The sequence below is a fragment of the Zeugodacus cucurbitae genome, chromosome 4 (assembly GCF_028554725.1).
Source record: "Zeugodacus cucurbitae isolate PBARC_wt_2022May chromosome 4, idZeuCucr1.2, whole genome shotgun sequence".
Lineage (NCBI taxonomy): Eukaryota > Metazoa > Arthropoda > Insecta > Diptera > Tephritidae > Zeugodacus > Zeugodacus cucurbitae.
The window spans coordinates 72,959,170-72,984,693 of record NC_071669.1 but is presented as its reverse complement, the minus strand read 5'-3'; the positions used below and the strand labels follow the sequence as shown (position 1 = coordinate 72,984,693).

The window sequence follows — 25,524 nt, the reverse complement described above, 5'->3', positions numbered from 1 at the left end:
TCAACCGTTGTTTCACAAGATAGACTTAAAGCCAGAAGTAGTTGTATTTCAAAATCCATGGCGTCAATTTCTGTCCAAATCTTCCACCTTTTGAAAGTGAAACCCCTTCAAATGTATTGCGCCTGAAGGTATACTTCATAAATAATCGCATGACACTATTTCTTTTGCTAGAAATCTTATTTTTATTTTGCACAATGCGAAAATATTTGCACCATTCAAATCAATAAATATGTGGCTGATTCCACTAAATTTTTTTAATGATATGTCCATTCTTTTCATGCCCAAGATTCAGCGCAAGGTCACAACAAAACTTTTCTAGGCCAATCAGTGTATAGAAAACCAAATAAGAACACACATGCGAACTCATTTGAAACTGAAAGTAGGAAAGAATGTTGCATGCAAATATTTTTTAGCAAATTTTACTTATTCACTCGTAAATATCATACAAATTTGTATGAATGTGCACCATCATATGTTTTTAAGTTGTTGTCTGCGCCAAAAATCAGAAAAACATGACGGTACAACAATAAAAAAAAACAAGAGAAAAAAGAAAGAAGAGAGTAACAACATCGCGTTTGTGGAAAGGAAACTATCAAGGTCGTGCAAGATTTGGTAATAAAATGAGAATGAAACCTTTTAATTTATGATGACAATTTCGCCGCTCACACACATGCACACATACGGCATTCGTACGCAGTAAATTTCTTGTGGGAGAATTAAAAGAATATAATGTAAATATGCGACGCATTCTTTTTTAGGGTCTGTCTGAGAATTTTCAAGAGAGAAAATATTTTTTATTTTTTTATTTTTTTTTTATAATATTTGAAAATGTTTTTAAAGAAGTGGATTGTATGTTTATTAAAAAATTACTAAATCGAATGAAAAATTGTAAAAAGTAACATTTTAGTAAAACTCAGAACCCACACCTTACTCAAGAGAGCATTGGAGATGATCAAAATGAGAATAAAAGAGATGAAGCCCTAGGTCGTGGTTGAAACCATAACTCAAGTATGTGTTTACTAAAGGTGTGAAAAAGACAATCTATCAAATGTTGAGCAAGAATATTAAATTTTTGTAACCAGCTTAATTCAAAAACAAACACAAGTATACTTTTAAAACTGACAAATTTCACCTCAGTAATGAGATGATTAAGAAATGTCGCTGAAAGAATATGAAATACAACCTAATTATAATAGCAAAAACACAATAAAAGTTCGCGCGAATTATCGCGAAGGCATGATAAACGCGAGACGAGAAACCCACTGCAGAAATAGGTATTAACGGTATAAAATGAATATGTATTAGGCTCTGGCGACGAATAACAAAGCAATGAGTCAAAGGAAAATTTTTAGCGACGAATTGCCGCTATTTTTATATGTGACCACGCACACACACACCCGCACTTGGAACTTCTATAACGGTGCGGCAACAAAGTATTTAATTTGAAAATCGCCAAATATATCATTCAACACTTGGCTCTGCTGTGTAAACATATACAATTTTGTATATATGAACATAATTATATCTTAATTTGATTACCATGTCGTCGTTTGATTGAGATGAGCAGTCTTTGCGACGCAATACCCGAATAGCTTTTGGATGGTGGGCCATAAAAATAGAAATCAAATTAAATTAAAATAAACAAATAGCCAGAAGGAAGAACAAAAAATAAATTTTTGAATTTGTATTTTTAGATTTTTGCAACAATGACACTTTTATAGGGACTGAGGACTTATTTCTCTACATACAACGCTTTTGAGAGATCAACACCTTCTCATCATAAACAGCATTGTCAAAAATATCAAAATAGGATTCTTTGAACCAAAAGCAAACCAGAGGTTCATAAAATGTTTCTAAGCATTATGTTTATGATCTCGAATAAAGAAGTTTTCAAATCTCAAAAGTAAAAGCTTCAAGCTGAAACTGTTGATTTTATCCATAGAACATGATGAGAAATCTACAGTCTTCCCAGTGCAATTATTTGGTTTCAATCCCGCTTTCTATACTATTTTCGTTTAGAGAGATGAATAGAAGACTCGTATGAGCAATTTTACCATTTAGACGGTCCAATAATATTTCTATCCAGACTCTTTCATTCGGACTTACAAATGTTACGGTGATTGAAACAAGAGACTGATATATAGGAAAACTTGGAATAAAAAAGTTAAAAAAGGTTTGTAAGCTTTTCTGAATATATTTAGTTCAAAACATGAGCTAAACTCACAAGCAAAGTATTTCAATAAAAAAAATATTTTTTTTTACAATCCTCTATTCTCTTCTACGAGTACAAACCACCTCCATTCAGAATGAGATAAGTACTGACAATGTACAAATAAATATAAAACATTCTCCTTAAATAAACAATATGCCGAAAATATGATTTATTATTATCTTTCAAATAATTTTTTAACAAACAAAACCAACACCTGCACACATGTGGAATATAAGGACCGTGTGAATGTGTGCCATTAACGAAATAAAAAAGTCATTTCGCAAATAGCAAATGCATATTTAAACAATTTCATCTCATAATTTCGAATCGAGTCAGTCATGAGAGCAAGAATAGACAGAGATGAATGCGGTAAATATGCTTTAGTCATAATTCAAAAACGCAAAGAATATGAGGAATGACAAGCCACCGAGCTGTGACGTCACGCGCACTTGTTGGCCAGCAGTTGACTGGCGGGCAGGCCGCCCCACTGAGGGTCCGATTCGTCGGTGCCACCCGAGGAGCGCTCGAGAGTCGAGAGCTGCAGCGAAGATTTGCATGAATGGCAGTTAGGCGCTCAGGGGACGGGCGAACGAAGGGGCACAGTGAGTCAGCGGACCGTCGCCGCGTCAGCCAGCTATTCCCACTTGTCGGTGGCCGAATCTCGCCACTGTCCAACTGTGTATGTGCGCCACTGCGTTGTGTGCGAAGAATGTGCTGAGCACCGAAAGAATGCGTAAATATATATTTTTCGAAATTAAAAATTTTAATTTTTAGACGACGCTCACATGCGAGCGGGTGAGTGCTTGAGTGTGTGGGCTATTGTTGACGCGAACACCCACAAACGCACAAATTCGGACGAGGCATAGGCATCGAGGCGTTTCAAGAAAACTAAACTATTTGCTCTTTTGCGTTGTCTTTGCGGCATTCACATTCGCATTCACTTTGGTGAAGGTGAAGTTCATTAAAATGGCATCACACAACGGCAAAATATAGGTGTCTCAGTGCGTGGGTCTGTGTTCACGCATGTAAATTTGTAAAGTAAACAATTTGTTTGCCTTCGGAAGATGTGCGAAACTATGATAAGATGACGAGGCAGCCAAGGCAGGCGGGGCGGCTGCGGCTGACAGTTACAGTGCGAGGTGAAGGTCGCTCATTTTTGACTGCGTTCAATCACCGCAACGGAATGTTTGCCTTCGATGGATTTTATGGAGCCGAACGAATTTTACAGCATTTACACGATGAATTTACAATTCAGATTTGGTATTTGGTAGGCAAACGAGCGCCAAAATGTAAACAAATCAATGAAAACCGTTGGCGATTGGTCAGCAGCATGTCCGCCTGTGTGCGAGAGTGATTTTGTTTTGTTAAATAATATTAGTTCAGCGTTTTTGTTGTTGTTGTTGAAAAACTTTCATAGAGTAAATCGCATTTGAATTGCCCGAAAATTAAAAAAAGAGCTGGCGCCAACTGCGACCTTTTCGGCAGTGATTGATGAGGACTCTTCTCGCCGGCGCAAATATTTGCTTTTCTGCAGTGATTTCAATTGCTTTCGCTGCTGCTCATTGCCTATTTTCCCACTTTCCGTTGGCATTTGTGGTGAATTTGCTGTTTTTTTTTTTTTTAATTTGATTACTCTCGGCAAGCACTTCCCCTAATTGACGACCCTTATAGGGGCGCTCTCGTTAGTATTTGCATACCTTCATAAATACCGAATGATTTAATGCAGTGTTCGCCATTCGCCATTTGGCATTTGCCATTATTTGCTACTTCATCGGTGTACCAATTATTGACGCTTGTGGAGCATCAGCATCAGCAGAGCATTTAGGCAGGAGGTGGTGTAATGACGTAATTTATTGCCAGCAAGTTTGAGTGAGTGAGGTCTTTCCTTTGAGCTTTCAAATTAATTGAGGCACATACATATGTACAAAAAAAGAGGCAGTAAGGCAAAGAACGCAGTGAATTCATGGAAGGCGGTGATGGCAACAAGCATGTGACTAATAGAGGTGTTATTAATATTACTTTTTCTTTCATACATCACTTGTAATTTTAATTTCGTTAAAATGTATGTATGAAACATCCGAGCAGTTCTTATGAGGAAAAGTTTTGCGAAATAATCGACTTTATTTAGCCTATAAAATCTAAGTTTCCAAGTGGTGGGTAGTACCGGGTTTATCAGCATATTTGGTCTAAAGAATGACACGTTTGTTGTTGTTAGAGTTGTGTAAAATCGACTATATAGGTGTCTCCCTGTAATCACATAGAAAAATCTAATTGTTAACTTGGAGCATACATACAGTAGTTTTCGCACAAGTAAAGATGATTCCCGTCCTGCTTTATGGTGCAGAAGCTTGGACGATGTCAACATCAGATGAGACGACACTAGGAGTCTTCGAGAGGAACATTTTGCGCAAGATTTATGGTCCTCAGAACATTGGCAATGGCGAATACCGCAGACGATGGAACGATGAGCTGTACGAGTTATACGACGACATTGACATAATTCAGCGAATGGAAAGACAGCGGCTCCGCTGGCTAGGTCATGTGGTCCGGATGGGACGAAAACGCTCCAGCCCTGAAAGTGTTCGATGCAGTATCCGTCGGAGGAAGCCGAGGAAGGGGAAGGCCTCCACTCCGTTGGAGGGACCAGGTGAAGAGCGACCTGTTTACACTTGGGATCTCCAACTGGCGCCGAACTGCAAAGGAGAGAGAGAGAGGGCGCACTATCGTCGATTCGGCCAAACGGTTGAACGCCAATTACATACATACAGAATATATTTCAGAATTAAGAAACTTTATCTCAAATATTTTATAGAATTATATGTTGGTCACAGCACTAATTGCATTAGTTGATGCTTGTCAGCAATAAATTCTTGAGTGATATATTAGCAAACAAACAAACAATTATGTCAACACACACACTCAGAAGTCGAACGAAAAATGCAATTTACTGATTAAATATGAATGTGAGATGATTTCATTGATATTCCGAAAATTAAATTGTATTTGATTTATGTTCATGGCAAAATGGCAAATGATTTCAATTTAGACACATTTAATTTGCTTGATGGAGCGAGCGGACGAACGGACGAACGGACGAACTGTGAAATATGACGGCACTATGCGGCAAAATTCGATAATAAAACTCAGCCGAGCAATTGCGGCTCCTAATCACGTTAGACATGCTCAATCAGCTGCAACAACAACAAAAACAAGCACACGCACGCATTACAGAGCGAGAGCAAGGATATCCAACTTTGTGTGCCGTTCGGCAAACATGCAAATCAAGTAGGAAATATTGCAACACAATTTCCGTTATGCAATACTGCTGCATGCATGTCCTTTCGTAGGTGCATGCGTGTGTGTGTGTGTATGTGTGACCGAAAGGAAATAGCCGGAAGAGCATCACCGACATGCGTTGCGTTAATGCCGCAACGCGCGTTATCACAACAACACGTCCATGTGACTTCGGTAAACATGTCGCACACGCACACTCCGAGCAATGGGCGCTCGTACATGTGGTGTTTGGCTGGTCAACGTGAATGCGTTGCAACAAAAACGTGGCATAAATTAAAGGCGCCGAGTTGCACTGGGCTGGATATTCGAGCAAACTGATGACAGGTTAACTCCATTAAGTGGTGGGTTTATGTGATCTCGAGGGATTTCGATATATGCATGTAAATCCGAAGGTAGTAGTTAGCAGCAGTAGAGGAGGGGGGAGTGGGTTTAAACGTTGACATTTCAATTGAGTAGCTGCTGAATACGTTATTGGTGAAAAATCAGCAGTAGCGTTTGGCTGCCAGTTGGCGAGTTTAATTTAAGCAGACATAAGCAATACAGGGTGGTAACATTAAATTTCTTTAAGCTATTGCAATATTATTTTTCATTACACATTTTGGTAAACAAATATTTTTTCTGAAAATAAAACGAAAAAACAACGAAAAGGAACTAATATTTTAATGACGTAAAAAAAATAGAAAATTTTTATTTTTATACATAACACATATGTAGATGAAGCCAAAAAATGTTTTTTAAAATAAATTAAATAAAAAAGAAGAAAAGAAGAAGAAAATACAACAAAAGTTTTCGATTATCTTTTTGACATAATTTTTACAATAAAAATATTAATAATCTCCTACACCGATATGGCCTAATAAATTATGAAATCTTGGACTTTTTATGAGTCTTGTTCAACTGTCATGTTTTATTTTATTTATTTATCTTTTAACACACCCATACATGCATTTGTAGAGGAAAAAAATGCTTTCCTTTTTATATTTCGCTTAGCATTAGTATATCTGCAGAAATATGAGGGATGGCAAAATCGAAAAGATGGAATTTTGAAAAATAAATAAATAAACATGAAATAACACAACACAGTGTGACAGACTTTCAGCAGAAAGTGAAATCTTTATTTGAGTTGTTTATTTTTACAACAATGAATGTATTAACAGACAGACATATGTATATCATGGAGCGCTGTCTCAAGGTCACAAGGAATTCAAGTTTAAATGCCAAAAAATTTCACTTTATACAAATTGTATGTGAGTGTGTGTGTATGTGAGTTATCTTCTAATGACAGTCTGACGCATTTTTATTGATGTGATGCTCTGCCGAAGAGCAACTCATAAATTTCGGACGAGATATTACCGTAATTAAATATTATTTTGATAAACAAGCGCATAAAATAAAATTTCAATTTTTAAAGGTGTTTGGCCACACTGTCATGCTGCTAATTCATTCATATTGGAGATATTCCCATTATACGTACATAATCAAGAAGGGAGTATAAAAGAATAGAGTTAATAAACAAAAATTGCCAATTCTAACTAGTCGCAAAGTGATTACTTTGTTACCACTTCAAAAAAGAAACCACAAACGCGGACACTTATTGGTTTTGTCATTACTTTTTCAAATACAACACTGACAAATTCACATTTTGTTCGACAGTCCAAAGAAGAAACATCTCCGTAATCACGAGAAACTCATCAGTTTGAGAACAAAGCACTCTACTGCATATTACTTTGTCACACATACACCCCCAATCACATACACGTATGTTTGTAAAGCTAACTGTTTACATCGATTTCATTATAACGAGCAATCTCGCAGTAACCCCAAGCGATTAATGAACAAGAATACAAAAAATATGGAAGCGCGTGTGACCCATATTACGCAAGCCACCCACACACACACACGCGCGCGCTCAGTAGACCATTAAGCGTTTGTTACAACTTAGTCCAAGCCATATTAAAGTAGATATTTCATTTATTCATGCAGCCAAAGTCAAGTCATTCATACGCTTTCTTCGAGGCAGCAGCAGCGCTGCGTTTGTTTGCTCAGCGCGTCAAGTAGAGGCAAAGCAAATTATTTTACTGCTGTCAACTCAAGGCGGCGGTTCAGTTATCCATTCACTCGCTCTATACAAGTACAACTACAACTACAACAAAAATATGTGCCAACATTCATTACTCTCGGATAGTAAAGTTCTGCAAGCTCAGCTTTTGCTGTAGACGCTGCTCAGCTCCTTCATTCTCCATGACAGCTGCTGGCGTTACACAACTCACACAACAACAACTACTTGAGTAACTGTTTGTCATGTGTATGAGTGTGCCAGTGTGTGTGTGTGTTCGTTATTGGCTTTTCGTTAGTTGAAAGGCGCGCGCGCGTGCACTGTGCAATCGGATTAAAAATTAAAACAGTCCTTGGTGAAAATGCACGACAACAACAAAGCGAGTAATAGTGACTTCACACAGAAACATCTCTGTGTGTGCTAGTGGGAGTGTGTGTGCTTATGGATGTATTATCTCCGAGCGACTGTGTGCACAGTCGTTCAGAAATTGTTTCTTATTAAAAATGTCAAAAAGTCTGCCATTGAAGTATGCACATTCAAAAGGATACATATGGATGTATGTGTGTATGTGTAGGAGCAGCTGAATGTCGCAAGGATAGACAATATGTGGAAGTCATGTCTGGTTGTTGCGCCAGTGACAGCTGTGTATTCTAAATTTAATTAGGAAGCAAACAAAGCTTTACTTTACACTCTTTGTAGACATGTAAGTGTGTGTGTGTGCGTGTGCCAAGAAGCGCTGATTGAAATGAATTTGCGATTAAATATGAATAATAGCTGCGCTAATAGAGTAATGCACAATTCATGAGACTCGATATACGAAAAAATTCTTTCTTTTTCTTTTTAAAAATTCTGTAATTTTTAAATTTAAATTTTGAAATTTATTGCTATGATGAATTGTCGCGTCATTTCGCCCTAACAGCTGCTTTCTCTTCAAATAATGGTAATATTACGATTTTTCGGATTTTTTCTGCGCGCCAAAAGGTAGACTACACTTTTTGAAATATACAATATTTGCATAAAAAGGACAATAAATTCATTTCATATTTAATTTTTTTAAATTATTTACCAATTTTTTTATTATATTATGAAATTAAAAAAAAGCAAAAAATTTTAATTTTTCCTTTCTTTCACCGCTGTCAACCCTAATTATAAGTTATTATAAATTTCTACGAAATTCACGCGCTTCTCGCCTCTTGAATGCCACAAGCCACAACCAAAGTCATGTCAACTCGCTGCATGTCGCCATTTACCGTTTAACGCACTTGCAACGCGAACTTTTCAACGAAATCATTTAAGTGTTCTGGGTAATATTAATTGTCACCGCGCGGCGTTAAGCTGTGCTAACGGTACATGGCGAGTTGCATAAAATTGCTTGTAATTGGCTTGTAATTTCCCGGCACTTCTAAGGGGTTAACACGTGCGAATAGCGTTTGATGTTACATAAAACCGTTAACGGAGTAGCACTATTTGTAAAGTTTCCTACAACACTTGAATTTAGAAGTACGACTCTTCCGGTTTTCATTAATTCCAAAAACTCAAAAAAAATAATTATTTGAGACTGAAGAAAGTAAAAACAATCTTCAATATACAATTTCATGGAAATTGAGTGGAAGTTTCTCATCAACAAAAACTATAAAATTTTAAAAGAAATTTTAAGTAAAACTCGCTTCTGATATTTCGAAAACTTTGATCTTGAAACCAGCATCCTTGAGTTCCTTCTTTGAGATTTTAAAATCAAATTTGGACTATAAATTGAAATAAGTGAGACACCTCCTTTAAACCATTTAACAACTAGACTACCTCGTTTGCAGTTCATTTCGTAATTCACTTTATCCATCCACAGACATTTACATTTTTATTCATTCATGGCTGCATTCAAAAATCTGCAGCGCAATTGCGGCGTTCTGTTTATGTTCGTGCCACACATTTCGCCTTTCGAAATTCACTACTTTGTGCTTTCATAAATTCTCGCCAAAGAAAATATGCGGTCCGACACGCACACACACAGACTCATTTTTGTATAGATGTGTGCAATGGGAAAGGACCCTCTGGAGAAATTCCCTGACGTTGATAGAAATTGCGGCAAACAAAGCGTAGGAAAAGGGGAAGGGGAAGGAAAAAGTTGGCCGCAAGCGAAATGCATAAATTATGATGGCACAATAACAGCAATGAATGGCAGCGTCGCAGTTGTGAGTGGGCAGCAGCTCTGGCGTGGCGAGAGAGTGGGCGGTGTTTTGTCGCCGCTCATCTAAAATGCCCACCAACCGAAGCTCCACCGTCGGTTGGCCACCTTGAAACGCCACGTGCTGACGGTCTGTCTGCGAGATAACGACATTTGTGTGCGCCCTCGTGCTGCTGCAACGCTTCCTGTAGCCTCAGCCTCGGTCTCAGCGGCAGCAGCAGCTGCAGCCTCCGCGTGGCCCTGACAGTGGCAATAAGAGTTTGTGGAATATTTTGCTATCGGCCGCGTAAATGCGGTATTCGGTTGCGCAACAAAGCCGACAAAGCAACCAAACAAAAACAAAAACACCAAGAACAAAACGATAAAATAGCAAAAATATTCTGCAGGCATTTAGGGAGGATGGAGAAGGGCGAGAGAGCGGCGGAGTGCAGCATGGTTTGTGATGCAAGGCAACTGGCAACTGGCGACTGTTGATTGTCGTTAGGGTCGTTTCGTTTTCGTTTTTGTTTTTGCCTCTATTTAGCAATATGTCGTGCAAATTTATGTCAAGCGCTGTTCGCTTCGTTTGCACTTAATGACAGTCGACATGTCGAGCGGCTGCAGCCGCATTCTCTCTTTTATTTCCGCATTTTCAATGTTCAATGCTGCAGCCATCAGCAGTGGCGGCCTCCAACTTGTCTTAGCGTCATCATCATCATGGTGTTTATGTTCATCATTATGTTGTTGTAATGACACTGCTATTGCTGTTGTTGTAGTTCTGGGCTGTGGTGTTTCAGCAGCGTGTTTTGGTCATGGTCAAGGCTATCAAGCGTTGTTGTCAGTGGCTGATGGCTTTTTCATGGCGCTTTTCCCAACAGCGGTGGCTCTTCTCTTTAATTGATGCTGCAACTTTGTGAGTTCTAGTGAGGGATTGTGAGGACAAATGCGACTGATTCTTAATTTCCTCAAAGAAGTCATATTGGAAACCCTTTAAAGGCAGCGCTTCGAAAAATCAATACTCATGTGAGAATCTGAAGCGTTTGTGTAGGAATTTTCGAGCAAAAAGAATTAGAGATACTTGTAGGATTATATTGTTATTTTGTATATTAAATAAAAACCATAAATAAGCGAAGTAAAATGAACAGCAAAACGGGTAAAAAGCTATAAAATACATAAAACACCCGCGAAAGGATTTATGCACGAACAAGTACAACGAACAAGAGTTGTCCCACCTCCAAAATGCAGCAAAAAGCCAGAGAAGAGCAACATCTGTCGTCTAAACCCCAACACACGCACTCCCGAAGGCGCACACATGGTTGCAACAGTGGCAACACCACTTTCATGTTGAACCAAAAACAAAAAAAAATATTTGTAAACAACAACAAAAAGTATCGCCACACAAAATGGGGGACGAAACGAGATCTATAAATTATTGTGTACAGCTGACAGTTGTCAGTTGGCTGATAGCAATGGCGCACAGCGCGAAACATGCTGCTACTCCACACAATGCTAGATTAAAGCTTTACAACGCCTAAGGGTATGCTACGCGTAAAGTGTGCGCTGCTCGCCCATGCCGAGTGCGGCGGAAATGTGAAAAGTGCCACGCTTATAAAAAGCGAAACAAAACATAAAAGCTGGAAATAAAATAAATAAACAAAACTCTTATAGAAATAAATGGCGAAAAAGCGGTGAAGCTGTTAAATTGTGAATGTCGAAAAAGTAAGTGGAAAACGCTGCAGGAGTAGCGTCATAATTTTTAATGCAATCGCATGATAAGTAAAGAAACTTCGCTTTAAAAGGAAAGCATATAAAAACGCGACATTTCTCACAGCGTAATTATAACTAAAAAGAGTTTGCAAATGACAACGCATACTTTCAGGCAAAAAATGATGAAGCTGCTTTTTTGTAGCATACTTTAGTGCTCGCTTGCATTTTATACTTCGAAATTTTGGAATATTTCATGAAAACTCTCTCTTACATTTTCGTTTACAACTTTCTTGCGCATGAGTATCACATTAATTATTTTATAATAACTGGAATAATTGTAAATTAATTAAATTGGTGTGGAATTAATTAATTTTATGCAATGGAGGTTGGTCCGAACTGAAAAAATGTTTAAAAAAACTTAAGCGTCCACTTCACTATTACTTAAGGCCATTCAATTAACATGCTGCTTCCGTTATTTACTCGCATGAAGCAAAAACATTTGTTCAACAACAAATAGTGGCAACACCACTCCATATATCATATGTAAATATATACTCATATTTTTTTTTGGTCACGCCCTTGTCATCAGCTGTAGTTTAAACAGAGCTGTCAACGTTTTCAACGCGGCAATGTATGCACTGCTCTCCACACAGTGCGAACGTTGCGGGTTCGGGCTCTCAAAAAAATACTATCGCATACTTTCAGGCGCTCAACACACATACGCGCACACACAATAACGGCACTTCCTAGCCATGGTGGCGGTAGATCTCTATGGTGTCACTTTAAATGCCATACAACAATGGCCACACGCTTTGATTTTTTGCTTTTCGCCGAAACTTTGACAATACATCAGAGCGCGGCAAAAAGCGAATTGTGCTCGTTACATAAGGCACTTACCAACTACTTTGTCGAGCTGTGGCCCCACCAACAACAACAACAAACAAAGGATTTCACAGTAAGCGGTAAAAATGTGCAGAACTTCAGTGGAAAGTCAAAATAAATATTATAACGGAAATATGAGTGAAAAAAATGTCAATTGATCTGGAAGAAATTGAAATAGCACGAGATCTTCTAATTCTATAGAATACATATGCATTGAGTGAAAGGATTTTTCTAGTGAATGTGGCAGGTCTCAATGTCGCTTTGCATGGCTTTCATCATAGCCTCGGAGTCGCTAGTTTTTTTTCCAAGGTTTTTAGGAAGAATGTCCTGCAGGGCAGCTGGCGTTTGTGAGAGTGTAGGTGTAAAAGCATCTACTCCAACAATGGCGCGCACACATGGCCAACTCAATATTTTTTGCGTCAATTTCAGGGTTTTTACTCGCTTGATACCGTTCGTTTTTGTGGTTCCATTATACCGCTGCCGCAACAAAAGCTCAGATCTACATTTGATTTTGAACTTTTGAAAAGCGAAGCTTAATTTTTGTATTGTTGTTGTTGTTGGTGTTTTATTGTTCGCCACACGTGTTTGACAGGCAGTTTGCGGTTTGCAAACAACGACTATTCAATTCCATGATTTTATTGCCAGCAAAGCGTGCGCTTTGTGTGCGCCCGAACTCGCAATCGTCCTTCAATTGTTGTGCGGGTCCCAGCGATGCAGCGCCATACAACGGTTTCCACTGCCGTTCGTGTGCAATATTAAAATGAATTCCATGTTGCATAAAATATTCCAATCCACAAACACACACACACACACATGCGAACGCGACATATTTCAGCGTGTTTATTGCTGCTGTTGTTATTGCACAAATAATGTTGAGGGTTTTATTTGGAATGCAAAACATTTTCGGCCAATTACTGCGGTCGCCTCAATTATTTACTGCCTCCAAATTGAATTTATTTTGATGATTCTTCAAATGAAATTCGCAACAAAAAATTGAGCCAATTAACGAGTGTTTACTTTATTGTCTGCAAATAAATTTAACTCGATTGCAAACAATAAATTATTCACTTGTTTGTAATATGATTTTTTGGTGTATTTTCGCACACAAAACCAATTTCACTTATTTATTATGAGCGTAAAATAATATTCTTTTGTTGTAATTGTTTTTCAAATAACGGTTTTTACATACATATGTACTTAGTTTGATTCGGATACAAATTGAAATTGCAAATTATTCACACTTTTTCTATTTCAGCAACCAAGTTATATAAGGTTATACCAACAGCGCCACCTCTACATATGTGATATGTGATTGGCGTTGCAACCGTTTAGCCGGTTATAGCCGAATCGAAAAGGAAACAACTCTACATATGTATACTAGATAATTCGAAAGCATTGAAGTTTGCCATCGGAAAAGTTAGTAGTATTCTCAATTTTATCTGTTAGTTTCCCGTTCCTTATGTTTTACAATCATTTTTATTTCACAGTTCACCTCAAAAATAGTCATTATTTTTTCCGGGTCAAAACCTAGGAACGGCTGGAGCAACTCGACTAATTTTAACCGAATTTTGTACATAACATTTTTATACCCTGAACAGGGTATATTAAGTTTGTCACGATGTTTCTAACACCCAGAAGGAAGCGTCGGAGGCCCTATAAAGTATATATATAAATGATCAGTATGTTGAACTGAGTCGATTTAGCCATGTCCGTCTGTTTGTCCGTCCATCCGTCTGTCTGTATATATACGAACTAGTCCTTCAGTTTTTGAGATATCGTTTTGAAATTTTGCTGATGTTATTTTCTCTTCAAGAAGCCGCTCATTTGTCGGAACTGCCGATATCGGACCACTATATCATATAGCTGCCATACAAACTGAACGATCGGAATCAAGGGCTTGTATGGAAAACTTCCGCTTTTTACTACATATCTTCAGGAAATTTGGTGTGAGTTATTGTTCAAAGAAATAATTTAATATCCGAAAAAATTGTTCAGTTCGGTTCACTATAGCATATAGCTGCCATACAAATCGAACGATCGGAATCAATGGCTTGTATGGAAAATTTTCGCATTAGACGTGGTATCTTCACGAAATTTGACATGGATTACTTCTTAAGGTAATAATATAATCTCCGTAGAAATTGTTCAGATCGGTTAACTATATAACCTTAATGTTTCTAGCAAACAACCCGGCTAAAAGGAATTAGTAAAATGTTTTCTTTTTTTTAACCTACTTTTTCTTACGTCTTTAGATTTGCTTAAACACATAGTTACTAAAAGAAATGCACCTGTGAAGGGTGTATTAGCTTCGGTACAGCCGAAGTTAACGTTTTCTCTTGTTTTGAGATTCTGATGGTTTAGATGGTAGACTGGCGAAATTGTTTTACAGCCACGCCTACTTATCATCTAATCCAATTTTGAACTCCATTTTGAACTTCACTTCACTCCACAAATTATAGATCAAGAATTAATGACGATATCGGAACAAAACTTTGCACTAATACTACATTGGATGTGCGGCATTGCTTGTTTAAAAATTGTCGAAATCGGACTATACATGCCCTCGGTGCCAGAAACGGTACCTATGGGACTCAATACCTATTTATAATTGTTTACCGAAAATTGTTAAATCTATCAGATATTTTATGGAAATTTAGAAATAATGGTGTGCCTCTGCACTTAATACCTGATATTAGGTTTGTCAAGCTTCCGATCGACTTTATGCCGTATATATCGGTAATATGTGAGATATCTTAGCAGTATAGTCTTGGATATAATACAGTTTGGTGGTGAAAATTAGAAAAGTCGGTCCAAGAATTACTCCTGTGAATTAAAATCCAATAAATAAATTGCTAGAGCATTAAATATTCGGTCACAACCGAACTTAGCGCTTCCTTACTTGTTTATTATCGTTCTTACAAAAATAATGTAAGTCTGGAAAATGAAGAATACCGTCCAACAACAATGTTTTATTAACAATTACTTTCCACTTTCGTAATTATTTGCACAATTTTCCATTTCTTGCTGATTCGCATCAAAACTCAGACAACAAAGAGATAAAAGTTTCACTTACAAAAACGAATGGGGAAGTCATGACGAATAGCAGATGTAAGATCATCAATCTATTTCATAAAACACACACACACATACACACATGCATACAAGCGCATTAAATGAAAGTCATTGTAACTGTATGCAACTGTTCATTTGTATGTATGTGAGAAGCAAAGTAGTGAGCGATTTACAGAAGCGTGACTTCTTAGAAAAATGCTGACCAGCAAGTCTCCATACAACCACACATGAGAGTACATGAGCTCCTCATACATAACTTTCGATTAATAGCCTGTGAAGCATGCCGAGGATTACACGCACACACACATACAAGGTCGCATGTGTGTTTGGCTGTGTGTGTGTGCTTCATAGCTGCCATGTGTGAGTATTTGTGTTATGCGCTCGGCGAATGTTGTTGGTTAATTAAATTTCACTGTAATGCCACATAAAATGGCCATAAAGCCGCTATGCACATAAATAAATATAAATATAAAGCTGCAAAGTGTTAGCTTAACGGTTATGTTTATTTCCTCGCAAGTACTGGTAACGGTACATAACAATTGTTACTTATATATAGGGATAAGCACACAGTAGTCACACATAAATACACATTGAATGTAGAGAAAGAAGAAGAGGCGCTTTCAAGGTGAAGCAAACAAAGGAGAATTTATGCGAGAGTAAATCTAGTGCTTAGATTCGTTTTGGGTAAATTATGAAAATTATTTAATTATCAGTAAACACAAAAACTTTTTGTAAGCTCAAAGGATAACACAACTTTAAAGAGTCTTTTTTAAGACCCCTCAAACAGTCGAGGCATAGACTTATTATATTACCGTTAAGAACGCATTTAATAGAAACAAAAAATCCAATAACAGTAATCACAACAATTGCTTAAAGTATTCTTTTTTATTACATGTCATATTCTATAAATTATTTACTCATAACAAATGCAGGAGAAACTCTTGAAGACCACTCTCACCCACACACTCAACTTGTTGATTAACTTGAAAAACTTTTAGGTTATGACTTGTTTTATGGCACACATAAATTGGACATTATGTTTACAATAAAACACTCACTTGTTATGTAACGGTATAAATGGTTAGAGCTTGTGGCAAAGTCCATAAACAAGAATTGCGAAAATTCGACGAAATGTTGCTTCAACCATACTCTCTGCGTTCTGATAACGGTGTTGATTAGAAAACGAATGAAATGGAACAAATCAGTAAATAAAATATCCACACAATGCTACACGTGTCAACGCACATACACCGTTAAGTGGACATGTCGCAAGGGAAAGTTCAGCAGACTCTTAAAGTTAGCGAACTTTCTTAATAAATTTTTCAGCGAGTGGCTCTCTGTGGACTTGCATTCGTTGAAATGCGAGTAAAATTTGTTGTTAGAATTATATTTTTATTTATTTATTTAGAATTTACTAGCAGTCACTTAATTTGGCTGCTGCTATAGTATGCCAGCTAACAGTAGTTGGGGCTCATTTAATACGTTTTTTGAATCAAATTAGATGATTTTTATTTTTGCTTAATAAAAATAAAATTTCAGCAGTATTTTTTAGCGCACTGTGTATTTTAATTTTTTTTTTGTTTTTTTTTTTTCATAATATTTTAGATATCAATTTAATTCCATTTATGAACTTGAGATTCGACTTTAATTATACTCTGAACAGGGTATATAAAGTTTGTCATGCAGTTTGTGACACCCAGAAGGAAGCGTCGGAGGCCCTATAAAGTATGTATATAAATGATCAGTATGCTGAGCTGAGTAGATTTAGCCATGTCCGTCTGTCCGTCTGTCTGTCTGTATATATACGAACTAGTCCTTCAGTTTTTAAGATATCGTTTCGAAATTTTGCAGATGCAATTTTCTCTTCAAAAAGCTGCTCATTTGTCGGAACTGCCGATATCGGACCACTATATCATATAGCTGCAATACAAACCGAACGATCGGAATCAATGGCTTGTATGGAAAATTTTCGCATTTGACGTGGTATCTTCACGAAATTTGACATGGATTACTGCTTAAGGTAATAATATAATCTCCGTAGAAATTGTTCAGATCGGTTAACTATATAACCTTAATGTTTCTAGTAAACGACCCGGCTAAAAAGAATTAGTAAAATGTTTTCTTTTTTTTACTTACTTTTTCTTACGTCTTTAGATTTGCTTAAACACATAGTTACTAAAAGAAATGCACCTATGAAGGGTATATTAGCTTCGGTACAGCCGAAGTTTACTTTTTTTCTTGTTTATTTCTAATTTGAAAAAAGAATTTAAAATTTTGTATTTTTCGAACATTAATACACACTAACTTAATGGGTTTCCATTTTTTATCCATTAACTTTTACTTGCTTTCTACTGACTTACCCAAACTCAATTTTAGCACTGAATACTTCAAAATTTACATCAAGACTCTCATAACACTTACCTAAAAAGAGAAAAAAAAATGTATTTAATTTATTTATAATGATTGTCTTATTTTAAAATTAAAAAAAGGAAATATGTTCTGAATAATAATTCAAAATTGCAATAACCACCCTGTACCCCTAACCAAATAGAAAACCCCCTTAATAAATCAGACGTCGCGATAAGTTAATCAAAAGCAATTTTCGGATTATCTCAGTCACTTGCGCTTTTCTCAAGCAGCACTGAAGCTGAAGCCCCAACCAGCTGGGAAGGCATGTAGACGTATGACAAAGATGAACGAAGCAGTGCAGGCAGAAAATATTCAAAACCGCCATCAATCAAATGTTTCGCATTGTCATTCCTCAACACACTTGCCGACGCCTTTTGGCATAACAGTTTTTATTTAACTTTAAGAGTTCTGTGCATGAATTTCTTATGTAATTTTCGAGTGCCTCGTATATTTTAGCGCAGCCTGACAATGATGAGCGGGCATTTATCAAACAAAAGTTAGACACAAAATGCGCGTAAAATGCCTCCAAGTCCACATACACATATCGCTATAATATTTAGTATATGCCCACATACACACCTCCTCTGCGTATGTTATGTAAGAAGTGGCGTCCATTATGTGCGCTGATTTGCGGCGCTTAGGCGACAAATGCAAATCCTCAAAATTGTATGCCGCTTAGATGAGCACACAAGTGTTTTTTGCGAAAAAGAGTATGCGCTGAAGGGGCTTTGCAGGGTATATGTACCGTGCAAGGGTTTGAAGAGTTGATTCATGCGCCATTTTACCGCAATTGGCACTTTACGTGCACTCAATTCACGTGATTCTGCATAATTCAGTTTTTGTGAAAATTTCGGCAGCTGCGAAGTGATTCGCACACCCCGCAGGGAAATGAACTCGCACTTAAACGCGTTGCCATGCTGCGTTATGTTGGGCTTCAGCACTTTGTATAAAATAAGCCACTTATTTTGGAGCATAAAGCGCTTTCCCATAACATTTGTTTGGAAGCAAAAATTCACTCAATTTAAGAAAAGAAATGAAGAAATCTCCACTTTTGCTTTCGTAACTTTTTACTTTTACTTCACTTCAACATTCGCAAAAATTCTTGCTGGGCTTTCGAGTTAAAGCGCGCCCCAAATCTTTTACTGGTTTTGCTCTGAAGCCGTTGGGTATGTACGTGTGCAAGTATGTTAGCACTCTTACTTCCACAACCCATTAGCTCATTAAAGCCATAAGGCTAATATTTGCTGAGCACAAAACTACACAAATTAGCCGTCAAAGTGATTCTTTCACACAGATACACACACCCCTCGGCACTCACTCGTTCATTGGATTTTGCCCGCATTATTTAACTTCCGATTTGACACCAAAAACTGCTCGAACGCCCCGACGGCCACTTGAAGTACTCGAAATTAGTTCAAGGCGAATGCGAAAAATTGAGGAAAAGACTGGCAGTGAGGCATTCCTCAATAGCAGCTGATGCTCTGCAGATGAAAGCTCACAAGTAGAGGGAATTAGATTTAGTGAGTTTGATTTTTTGTAAAATCATCAATTGGGAAAACAAAAAATTTGGGTAGACGTCTACAAAAATAAAGAGTTTTTCGGTATGGACATATTATTCTTCAAAATTTTGTATATTTAAATTTTGGTGGGTTGTTCTGTAAATGCAATGATCAATAGGTCATCTTTTTTTATAAATGCGCCGAAATGTAGGCAACAATTGTTTTTGATTATAAAGAACACAACTTCTAGAATACTCCAACAGTAGTTTTTGGGTTTCGCTGATTATCTCTCTCACTGCATTACAAGATAAGTGAACAGTTGGGGTTTGAAATGCTGTGTAGTAACGCGAGTTTTCCAATAATCATATTTTATTTTCCTTTAATTTTTCTAGCAGATTAGCTACACGTGTTCTCAGAATGAATTCAAATTTTGCTTCTATGAAAAGTTCAACAAACTCGTCTACAAAATTTATTGTACGAAAACATTATTTTATCAACTACATCAATTCCATCCCCGCCACACATTCACCGGGACTGAGAACGCACATTTGGCAAAGATATGCAAATCCAACCGGAAAGCAAACATGATGTTGGGCGATAGCTAAACGCCAAATCGGCAAACAAAGATGAAAGCTCACAAAATGAAAAATGGCAAACAAAACACACGGGAACAGGTTTCGAAATTCGATGAAACAATAACAACAACAACGGCGATAATAGCGAACAAGGCAACTGAAGTGCCGGGAATTGCAACGAAATAGTGAAGTCCAGCTGTCGGCCTGAGGCCAGGAATACAAGAGAGGTGAGTGGAGAACGAAAACAGCAAAAGCGTGTATTGATCGAAATCGAAGCAATGCCATGCACGACAGGGAACGAGATGGCTGGCTCGAGAGCCGAGGGTACATGCAGACTTCATGGCAACACAAACACACCAACCCGTAAGTTCGAGTGTGTGAATGATTGCTACTGCATAGCTGGCATTTTTGTAGGTTGCAATGTTGCACGAACGCATTCAACAAATTTGCAGAGCGAGCACAATCAGTACACCTACATGAAAACATGCTCGCATGGGGCACCTGCCACGCGCCAAGCTTCGAGCTCAGAGCTCCGAACTGCCAGCGCCACGAGCCGCGCAGCACCTGTCACTGTCGCTGTCAAGCAAAGCTGAAGCTGAAACTTGTTGAAATAAATTGCATTAATTTGCGTGTGGCTGCCATGAAATTCATCAGAGCAAGTCGCATGAAGCGAGTGAAGGCAGCACAAAAACAAAAACTGCAACAACGCATCATTAAAGAACACAGTTGGGAGTAATGAATGGCCAGCCACAAGTAACTCAATTTAGCAGCTATCGCCAGCAGAAACAGCCGCAGCTGCTGCAACAACGAAAACAATAACAACAAATAGTTGTGGAAATAGTGCAAGAAACGCACAAGCGGGTCCCACCACGCTCAATACGGTAAGTCATGCAACGCGTAGAGGGTTAAAAGTGACTGCCAATAATGCGCAAATGCAGCCAGGCTGCTTAACTGATTACGTGAATACATAAAGTGAATTATTATTCGAATGACGGCGGAAGATTCAACAACAACAATAACAGCATTTAAAGAGCTGAAATGGTTCTGATTTTTTTTTTTTTTGTAATTTTTGTATTTATTTTCTCGGCAGATTTTGATGTTGTTGATATAGTAAATAATATGTAATAGTCAAGCTTTTTTTCGGATCTCAAGTGTTTTAAACCAAATAATTTTCACTTACAATAATTATTCTAGACCCATTCTACGGACATTATAAGAACGTTTTATTTGTTTTCAACTATTTTTTAATCAGTTAATAAAATACAAAACTCATTACAGTCTCGTGACAAGAATTTAAATCACTCTTATCACCCTTCATCCTTCCACATTCCCTTAATAGTAAAGGGTGATTTTTTAAGAGCTTGATAACTTTTTAAAAAAAAAAACGCATAAAATTTGCAAAATCTCATCGGTTCTTTATTTGAAACGTTAGATTGGTTCATGACATTTACTTTTTGAAGATAATTTCATTTAAATGTTGACCGCGGCTGCGTCTTAGGTGGTCCATTCGGAAAGTCCAATTTTGGGCAACTTTTTCGAGCATTTCGGCCGGAATAGCCCGAATTTCTTCGGAAATGTTGTCTTCCAAAGCTGGAATAGTTGCTGGCTTATTTCTGTAGACTTTAGACTTGACGTAGCCCCACAAAAAATAGTCTAAAGGCGTTAAATCGCATGATCTTGGTGGCCAACTTACGGGTCCATTTCTTGAGATGAATTGTTCTCCGAAGTTTTCCCTCAAAATGGCCATAGAATCGCGAGCTGTGTGGCATGTAGCGCCATCTTGTTGAAACCACATGTCAACCAAGTTCAGTTCTTCCATTTTTGGCAACAAAAAGTTTGTTAGCATCGAACGATAGCGATCGCCATTCACCGTAACGTTGCGTCCAACAGCATCTTTGAAAAAATACGGTCCAATGATTCCACCAGCGTACAAACCACACCAAACAGTGCATTTTTCGGGATGCATGGGAAGTTCTTGAACGGCTTCTGGTTGCTCTTCACCCCAAATGCGGCAATTTTGCTTATTTACGTAGCCATTCAACCAGAAATGAGCCTCATCGCTGAACAAAATTTGTCGATAAAAAAGCGGATTTTCTGCCAACTGATTTTGGTAATAAAATTCAATGATTTGCAAGCGTTGCTCGTTAGTAAGTCTATTCATGATGAAATGTCAAAGCATACTGAGCATCTTTCTCTTTGACACCATGTCTGAAATCCCACGTGATCTGTCAAATACTAATGCATGAAAATCCTAACCTCAAAAAAATCACCCGTTATTTAGCAACGTTCATCGCTTTGGTGGCTAGCGCGTGGGAAATATCATTTAAATAAAAGTGTCAAGTTCCATTTAAGAAACTTTATCATATTTGCATATTTCCAATCAAAATTTTCATATTCAAACACACACACACATATGCATACTTCCATATATGTACGCATGTGCAGCCATGTGCGAGCAGCTGTGGAAAGCCCTGCTTGCCACGTGCCACATGCATCACAGCGAGCGAACGCAGAATCATTTTAATATTTTCATGTCCTTTTCGTAAGGTGAGAAACTGCAAAGAGGAGCAAAGCAACAGGAAAAAACTACACGGACCGAGAACTTGCCTCATACATATCAATGAAATTCTGAATTTTCAAAAGAAATATGAGTGCAGTATGCATGTGTGTATGTGTTGTGCACATATTTATGCAGTAATATTTGCACTGTAGAACGCACACACACGCTGTCAACATTTCTACTGGCTGGCATGTACCCTTATGAAAGTAGAAGAATATGTGGAAGCAAAGCAAAAAGAATCTCAGCGCTACATCAATGGCAATATTAAAGTCTTAGCAGAGAAATATGAAAATAAACTCGCAATAATATGCACGCAGCGCACATGCATGTATGTATGTATTTATGAGTGAAAAAAGGTAATACACAGCTCCGCTTCGAAGCTGGTCTCCTTAGGTTCTTATGTGGGATTCACCTTAAGCTACCAAATCAGCCAAAGGATTTGACTTCTTTGCTTGTGTTTGCATGAAATTTATGCGCAAATACGAATAAACATACAAATATGGGTTCTGCGATGGCGCATTAAAGTCTGATATCGACGAGTTATGCAACCGCTTCTTAAAGCCAAGGCAAATGCAAAAAGCCAGTGGATTGCCATGCGAATGTGTTGGAGCTCCATTTCCTGCAGCTATACGAAAGCAAATAGCTGCTATGTGAGCTCGAAGGAAGAAGGGAAGTAGATGACAATTGTGCAAACAAATATTTACTAGGCAACAACACTGCACTCCGCTTTGAGTCACTCAAGTAGCTCATATTCGCACCGGTTTTGCGCTCTTGGCTTTATTGCTTACTTTCTCGGCATTTTTTTCTGGGTTCACCACAGGAATTCCTCTGAGTAGCTATCGTCAAACAGCTTGTGGAGGAAATATAAAAAGCTTTTTGAAATGAAATACACACGGAAGTACATACACACATACATGAGCACATATGCATACCATGGAGATCTATGAGATCTATCAATATTCATTTATTGCGCGTGTGAAAAAGCATTGGTCGCAATTTAGTTGGGATGAGAAGACATGATTGTAGTTAGAAGAAAGATTTTAAGCATTAATTTTGCTTAAATAAATGCCCGCCTGATGGCCAATTCGATGCTAGCTCTCTTTAATTTGTGATACATTCTACGATATGCAAGATGTATTCAAGAAATAACGGGAATTTTCGTTTTTTGAGAAAATATTTTTCTATTAATTATGTACATTCTTCTGCCAGCGCTTCTCCCAATCGTTGGAACAATTCTCGAACTCAATTTTTGGTATAGCCTTTGGTTCCTTCAGTAATTTCTGGTATGCTTGTAAAACTACGGACGGCTCTTTAAGGTTCTCATTATTTTTGTAAATAGGAAAAAGATACACGGAGCTATGTCTGGCGAATATGGAGATCGCGGCATCGTTGCAGTATTGTTTTTGACCAAGAATTCACGAACAAGCAACGAAGTGTGAGCTTTTAACAAACGAAAATCGCAAAGCTCATAAAAATACGTCTAATCTTAGCGGCTACTACAGACAAAGTAATCAAAGAATATATCTGAAAATTGTATCATACTTCAGAGTCGTGTATAACAACATGTATGTGATTGGCGTTGCAACCGTTTAGCCGGTTATAGCCGAATCGACGATAGTACGCCACCTCTCTCTCTCCTTCGCAGTTCGGCGCCAGTTGGAGATCCCAAGTGTAACCAGGTCGCTCTCCACCTGGTCCCTCCAACGGAGTGGAGGCCTTCCCCTTCCTCGGCTTCCTCCGGCGGGTACTGCATCGAACACTTTCAGGGCTGGAGTGTTTTCGTCCATTCGGACAACATGACCTAGCCAGCGTAGCCGCTGTCTTTTTATTCGCTGAACTATGTCAATGTCGTCGTATAACTCGTACAGCTCATCGTTCCATCGTCTGCCGTATTCGCCGTTGCCAATGTTCTGAGGACCGTAAATCTTGCGCAAAATTGTCCTCTCGAAAACTCCTAGTGTCGTCTCATCTGATGTTGACATCGTCCACGCTTCTGCACCATAAAGCAGGACGGGAATGATAAGCGACTTGTAGAGCTTGATTTTGGTTCGTCGAGAGAGGACTTTACTGTTCAATTGCCTACTCAGTCCAAAGTAGCACCTGTTGGCAAGAGTTATTCTGCGCTGGATTTCGAGGCTGACATTGTTCGTGTTGTTGATGCTGATTCCCAGGTATACGAAATTATCTACGACCTCGAAGTTATGACTGTCAACAGGGACGTGGGAGCCAAGACGCGAATGCGCCGACTGTTTGCTTGATGACAGGAGATATTTCGTCTTGTCCTCATTCACCTCCAGACCCGTTCGCTTCGCCTCTTTATCCATGCGGGAAAAAGCAGAACAAACGGCGCGGTTGTTGCTTCCGATGATATCAATATCATCGGCGTACGCCAGGAGCTGTACACATAACAACATAACTTAACAAAAAATATAAAAAATTCACAATTGGAGTTTTGAAAATTTCCGTTATTTTTTAACACATCTCGTATACGAGATAATTAATCAACCATGGATTATATTCGATATTAGAGCTAAACAATAGAAATATAAAAATGCAACGGTAAATTTACAGCTCAATAAAACTTGAAACCTTTCAGCTTAAATCTCTAAGCATCAATACATCAATTCTTTATGCTTAATTTCAAATTCCTTAAGTCGTCAGGAGACTTACTTATGTACACATTAATGATGCATTCAATTTCACAATCTCAATACAAAACGGAGCTTGCCTGCGGCGTGTCAAGTTTTGTATTCAACAAATCTGCGGGAATCATTTCACACACACAACACACACAGCCACATATACATATGTATGTAATATTTATCTGTTTTGATATTTCGATAATTGCGATTGCTTGATTATATTTGCTTATCTCGTAGGCGTTAGCATTATATTCCCAACTAATAATTGTATTTACATAAATACATATATATACATATAACTGTAAATATTTATGTTTGTTTAGTGTGGCATATGGAGCATCCAATATCAATTTAGCCAACAGTTCGTTGGGATTATTGCTGATGTTACAGCTCCAAATAATGGAATTGAGGGATTAACAAGCATTGTTGTCGTTGTTGCTGTTGTTATTATTGAA

The 25,524-nt window shown here is 37.9% G+C and overlaps 1 protein-coding gene and 1 long non-coding RNA gene across 16 annotated transcripts in view; both read right to left on the bottom strand.

Annotated features, from left to right (window-relative positions):
* Window positions 1-25,524, bottom strand: part of LOC105211651 (phosphatase and actin regulator 4B) — a 216,855-nt gene that overhangs the window by 38,914 nt on the left and 152,417 nt on the right. The gene's annotated exons all lie outside the window — the stretch shown is intronic.
* Window positions 2,418-25,524, bottom strand: part of LOC128921548 (uncharacterized) — a 57,886-nt gene continuing 34,779 nt past the window's right edge. Inside the window, exon 2 of the long non-coding RNA XR_008470986.1 lies at window positions 2,418-17,805. This is a non-coding gene — a long non-coding RNA (uncharacterized LOC128921548). The remainder of the gene's footprint in view (window positions 17,806-25,524) is intronic.